This window comes from Bufo bufo, chromosome 1 (genome assembly GCF_905171765.1).
Source record: "Bufo bufo chromosome 1, aBufBuf1.1, whole genome shotgun sequence".
Lineage (NCBI taxonomy): Eukaryota > Metazoa > Chordata > Amphibia > Anura > Bufonidae > Bufo > Bufo bufo.
The window spans coordinates 415,803,093-415,809,286 of record NC_053389.1 but is presented as its reverse complement, the minus strand read 5'-3'; positions in this window follow the sequence as shown (position 1 = coordinate 415,809,286).

Genomic DNA, 6,194 nt, shown 5'->3' with positions numbered 1-6,194 from the left:
CTATGAATAGGTGCTTAAACCTGAAATTGAATCACCCTATTCAATACATACACACTAGACGACTTAATCTTATTAGGTAAGCGCTCTAACCACCATGGAGCAGGCACACTATTTAATGTTGATAATACAGGGTATGTTACGAAAAAACAATAAAATGCAACACTAAAATGTATAAAACACTAAAACACAATATAAAACTTGCTAGGAATAAGGTGCAAAAAAGATTCCTGTCGCAATAAATAAACCAGTTTGTCCTTATTGATACATCTGGTGTTGACACTGGATTGCTGGCAACCTGTATGCTTTAATGTAGAGTTGCATCCAAAAAGTCACAAGTGGCAGTTTTTTGTAACCGCAATATATTGGTATGCGGTAGGCTGGCGTGCGCTCAGGTGTGTGTTTTCCTGGCGGATTAGTACCTGTGTTTCGGTAAGACTTTCTTGCAGTTGCCTGAACTGCCTCTATGTCCCGCTCTATACACAGTTCTCGCGAGAGTTGGAGTGCAAGTTCACGGATTCAGGTCGCTTCTTGCCTTTACTTTTCAAATTGCTGAAGGATCATCTCCCTAAATTCAATTGTAGAGTTAAAGTCTCATGGCCATGCTTCAGTTACTTGTGGAATCTTTCAGAGCATCGGTATCCAGCACCAGACGCGTTTCGAGGTCTTGCTGACCTCTTCCTCAGTGGTTATACTCCATATGCTCAGATCCCACTATTTATACTCTACTAAGTGGTAAGTAAGTTCTGGAGAACAGATCCCAAAGAGAGCCAATTAGTCATAGATAAATCCTGGAGTAGTGGATTTCGAAAGGCAAATTCGATTTTGATGCGTTTTTTTTCTAAAGAATGTGATTTTTTCAACAGATGCGTTTTTATCGCCAAGGCTGCTGAATCGAGATTCATTCTCATATACCAGATGTTCAATTTTAGATGCGTTTTTTTAATGCATTTTTTTTCGACAAATGCGTCTTTGTCATCTAGACTGCTGAATTGGACATATAGTTCACTCTAATACACCAAAAAGTTAAAAATCATTTCATTCTTTCAATATGTCCATAATACACAATTTCAATACAAGTATTTAAAATACAAAAAGGACATACATTTGGGATGTAAAATTGTGATTAATAGTTGAGTAGTTCAATAAACACTTGGTGAACAATAGATACCCGGGATCCTGTAAGTATAATGGGATGGAGGCCTGCCGAAAACATGTTACACTCCTCACTGCGTGAAATCGATAACTGTGATGAGAGATTATCAAAAATGGATGCCATATTTAACCACCTCAGCCCCCAGTGCTTAAACACCCTGAAAGACCAGGCCACTTTTTACACTTCTGACCTACACTACTTTCACCGTTTATTGCTCGGTCATGCAACTTACCACCCAAATGAATTTTACCTCCTTTTCTTCTCACTAATAGAGCTTTCATTTGGTGGTATTTCATTGCTGCTGACATTTTTACTTTTTTTGTTATTAATCGAAATTTAACGATTTCTTTGCAAAAAAATGTCATTTTTCACTTTCAGTTGTAAAATTTTGCAAAAAAAACGAGATCCATATAGAAATTTTGCTCTAAATTTATAGTTCTACATGTCTTTGATAAAAAAAAAATGTTTGGGTAAAAAAAAAATGGTTTGGGTAAAAGTTATAGCGTTTACAAACTATGGTACAAAAATGTGAATTTCCGCTTTTTGAAGCCGCTCTGACTTTCTGAGCACCTGTCATGTTTCCTGAGGTTCTACAATGCCCAGACAGTACAAACACCCCACAAATGACCCCATTTCTGAAAGTACACACCCTAAGGTATTCGCTGATGGGCATAGTGAGTTCATAGAACTTTTTATTTTTTGTCACAAGTTAGCGGAAAATGATGATTTTTTTTTATTGATTTTTTTTTCTTACAAAGTCTCATATTCCACTAACTTGTGACAAAAAATAAAAAGTTCTATGAACTCACTATGCCCATCAGCGAATACCTTGGGGTCTCTTCTTTCCAAAATGGGGTCACTTGTGGGGTAGTTATACTGCCCTGGCATTCTAGGGGCCCAAATGTGTGGTAAGGAGTTTGAAATGAAATTCAGTAAAAAATGACCTGTGAAATCCGAAAGGTGCTCTTTGGAATATGGGCCCCTTTGCCCACCTAGGCTGCAAAAAAGTGTCACACATCTGGTATCTCCGTACTCAGGAGAAGGTAGGGAATGTGTTTTGGGGTGTCATTTTATATATACCCATGCTGGGTGAGAGAAATATCTTGGCAAAAGACAACTTTTCCCATTTTTTTATACAAAGTTGTCATTTGACCAAGATATTTATCTCACCCAGCATGGGTATATGTAAAAAGACACCCCAAAACACATTCCTCAACTTCTCCTGAGTACGGGGATACCAGATGTGTGACACTTTTTTGCAGCCCAAGTGGGCAAAGGGGCCATATTCCAAAGAGCACCTTTCGGATTTCACTCCTCATTTTTTCCTGAATTTGATTTCAAACTCCTTACCACACATTTGGGCCCCTAGAATACCAGGGCAGTATAACTACCCCACAAGTGACCCCATTTTGGAAAGAAGACACCCCAAGGTATTCCGTGAGGGGCATGGCGAGTTCCTAGAATTTTTTATTTTTTGTCACAAGTTAGTGGAAAATGATAATTTTTTTTTTTTTTTTTTTTCATACAAAGTCTCATATTCCACAAACTTGTGACAAAAAATAAAAACTTCCATGAACTCACTATGCCCATCAGCGAATACCTTGGGGTCTCTTCTTTCCAAAATGGGGTCACTTGTGGGTAGTTATACTGCCCTGGCATTCTAGGGGCCCAAATGTATGGTAAGTAGGTAAATGACCTGTGAAATCCGAAAGGTGCTCTTTGGAATGTGGGCCCCTTTGCCCACCTAGGCTGCAAAAAAGTGTCACACATCTGGTATCTCCGTACTCAGGAGAAGTTGAGGAATGTGTTTTGGGGTGTCTTTTTACATATACCCATGCTGGGTGAGATAAATATCTTGGTCGAATGCCAACTTTGTATAAAAAAATGGGAAAAGTTGTCTTTTGCCAAGATATTTCTCTCACCCAGCATGGGTATATGTAAAATGACACCCCAAAACACATTCCCCAACTTCTCCCGATTACGGAGATACCAGATGTGTGACACTTTTTTGCAGCCTAGGTGGGCAAAGGGGCCCATATTCCAAAGAGCACCTTTCGGATTTCACAGGTCATTTTTTACAGAATTTGATTTCAAACTCCTTACCACACATTTGGGCCCCTAGAATGCCAGGGCAGTATAACTACCCCACAAGTGACCCCATTTTGGAAAGAAGAGACCCCAAGGTATTCGCTGATGGGCATAGTGAGTTCATGGAACTTTTTATTTTTTGTCACAAGTTAGTGGAATATGAGACTTTGTATGAAAAAAAAAAAAAATAAGCATTTTCCACTAACTTGTGACAAAAAATAAAAAATTCTAGGAACTCGCCATGCCCCTCACGGAATACCTTGGGGTGTCTTCTTTCCAAAATGGGGTCACTTGTGGGGTAGTTATACTGCCCTGGCATTTTCCAGGGGCCCTAATGTGTGGTAAGTAGGTAAATGACCTGTGAAATCCTAAAGGTGCTCTTTGGAATATGGGCCCCTTTGCCCACCTAGGCTGCAAAAAAGTGTCACACATGTGGTATCGCCGTATTCAGGAGACGTTGGGGAATGTGTTTTGGGGTGTCATTTTACATATACCCATGCTGGGTGAGAGAAATATCTTGGCAAAAGACAACTTTTCCCATTTTTTTATACAAAGTTGGCATTTGACCAAGATATTTCTCTCACCCAGCATGGGTATATGTAAAATGACACCCCAAAACACATTCCCCAACTTCTCCTGAGTACGGCGATACCAGATGTGTGACACTTTTTTGCAGCCTAGATGCGCAAAGGTGCCCAAATTCCTTTTAGGAGGGCATTTTTAGACATTTGGATACCAGACTTCTTCTCACGCTTTGGGGCCCCTAGAATGCCAGGGCAGTATAAATACCCCACATGTGACCCCATTTTGGAAAGAAGACACCCCAAGGTATTCAATGAGGGGCATGGCGAGTTCATAGAAATTTTTTTTTTTTGGCACAAGTTAGCGGAAATTGATATTTTTTATTTTTTTCTCACAAAGTCTCCCGTTCCGCTAACTTGGGACAAAAATTTCAATCTTTCATGGACTCAATATGCCCCTCACGGAATACCTGGGGGTGTCTTCTTTCCGAAATGGGGTCACATGTGGGGTATTTATACTGCCCTGGCATTCTAGGGGCCCTAAAGCGTGAGAAGAAGTCTGGAATATAAATGTCTAAAAAATTTTACGCATTTGGATTCCGTGAGGGGTATGGGGAGTTCATGTGAGATTTTATTTTTTGACACAAGTTAGTGGAATATGAGACTTTGTAAGAAAAAAAAAAAAAAATTCCGCTAACTTGGGCCAAAAAAATATCTGAATGGAGCCTTACAGAGGGGTGATCAATGACAGGGGGGGTGATCAATGACAGGGGGGGTGATCAATGACAGGGGGGTGATCAATGACAGGGGGGTGATCAGGGAGTCTATATGGGGTGATAACCACAGTCATTGATCACGCCCGTGTAAGGCTTCATTCAGACGTCCGGATGCGTTTTGCGGATCCGATCCATCTATCAGTGCATCCGTAAAAATCATGCGGACATCTGAATGGAGCTTTACAGGGGGGTAATCAATGACAGGGGGGTAATCAATGACAGGGGGGTGATCAGGGAGTCTATATGGGGTGATCACCACAGTCATTGATCATGCCCCTGTAAGGCTTCATTCAGACGTCCGGATGCGTTTTGCGGATCTGATCCATCTATCAGTGCATCCGTAAAAATCATGCGGACATCTGAATGGAGCTTTACAGGGGGGTAATCAATGACAGGGGGGTGATCACCACAGTCATTGATCATGCCCCTGTAAGGCTTCATTCAGACGACCGGATGCGTTTTGCGGATCCGATCCATGTATCAGTGCATCCGTAAAAATCATGCGGACATCTGAATGGAGCTTTACAGGGGGGTGATCAGGGAGTCTATATGGGGTGATCACCACAGTCATTGATCATGCCCCTGTAAGGCTTCATTCAGACGTCCGGATGCGTTTTGCGGATCCGATCCATCTATCAGTGGATCCGTAAAAATCATGCGGACGTCTGAATGGAGTTTTACAGGGGGGTAATCAATGACAGGGGGGTAATCAATGACAGGGGGGTGATCAGGGAGTCTATATGGGGTGATCACCACAGTCATTGATCACGCCCCTGTAAGGCTTCATTCAGACGTCCGGATGCGTTTTGCGGATCCGATCCATCTATCAGTGGATCCGTAAAAATCATGCGGTCGTCTGAATGGAGCTTTACAGGGGGTTGATCAATGACAGGGGGGTAATCAATGACAGGGGGGTGATCAGGGAGTCTATATGGGGTGATCAGGGGTGATTAGGGGTGATCAGGGGCTAATAAGGGGTTAATAAGTGACGGGGGGGGGGGTGTAGTGTAGTGTAGTGGTGCTTGGTGCTACTTTACTGAGCTACCTGTGTCCTCTGGTGGTCGATCCAAACAAAGGGGACCACCAGAGGACCAGGTAGCAGGTATATTAGACGCTGTTATCAAAACAGCGTCTAATATACCTGTTAGGGGTTAAAAAAAACACATCTCCAGCCTGCCAGCGAACGATCGCCGCTGGCAGGATGGAGATCAACTCTCTTACCTTCCGTTCCTGTGAGCGCGCGCGCCTGTGTGCGCGCGTTCACAGGAAGTCTCGCGTCTCGCGAGATGACGCGTATATGCGTGACTGTGCGCAGCGCTGCCACCTCCGGAACGCGATCCTGCGTTAGGCGGTCCGGAGGTGGTTAACATGGACGATAAATCTGCTCAAGATTCCTTGGATCTAAAAATCCATATGGCTTCTTTGGAAAAGCTTTTGGTGAAGGAAATGAGAACTTGGTAGGACCTTACTACTTTAAAGAAATATGTGGATCGCTCCATGATACCTTGTGGACTCCGCCTAAGGAAAAAACCCACCACGGTGTACTCGGATGCCTTCGTCACCAAATGTTCCCTAAAATTGATGAGCCTGATCACCTCACATGAAGAGGATACGCTCACAACACTCCGTGAGGAAATCAAAGCCACACAGGAAATT